A 673-nucleotide genomic window follows, 5' to 3' on the forward strand; every position below is an offset into this window, starting at 1 on the left:
TTCTTTCATCTTTCACCCTTTCTCCTCCTCTCATTATCCAACTTCTCATAATCTCTTCCGTCTCTTTTACTCTCTCTCTCTTTCTCTCTCTCTCTCTCTCTCTCTCACTCACTCACTCTCACTCTCTCTCTCTCACTCTCATTATCATTTCTGTTTTTCATCATTACCTTTCTCTCTCCCTCTCTTTCTTCTAATCTCTCTACCTCTCTCTCTCACATACACACTTTTTCTCACATACCACACACGCACTAACCCCCCCTCTCTCTCTCCTCTTATACATGCACACATACAATTTATCACACACATTTTCACATCTATCTCTCCCACAACTCCCTCATTCCCTCTCACTCCTACTCTTATAATTATTCACATCTTCATCCTCCCTCCCTCACTCTATCTTTCTCACTCTCTTTAACGCACATATTTTCTCTCCTCTACCTTTCATTCAATCCATCCCCATCCCCTCAACCTTCTTTCATCTATTTATATGTTTACTTTCTCTTTTCCAAACTCACCCTCACTTTCCATTCTGCCCTCTCTTTCTTTTCTCTCTGTATATTACACATAAACATATTGCATGCATTCATACATACACACATACATACAAACCTACATACATTCATACATTTATGCATATATATATATATATATATATATATATATATATATATAT

Source organism: Octopus bimaculoides, chromosome 2 (genome assembly GCF_046866305.1).
Source record: "Octopus bimaculoides isolate indiv1 chromosome 2, ASM4686630v1, whole genome shotgun sequence".
Taxonomy (NCBI): domain Eukaryota; kingdom Metazoa; phylum Mollusca; class Cephalopoda; order Octopoda; family Octopodidae; genus Octopus; species Octopus bimaculoides.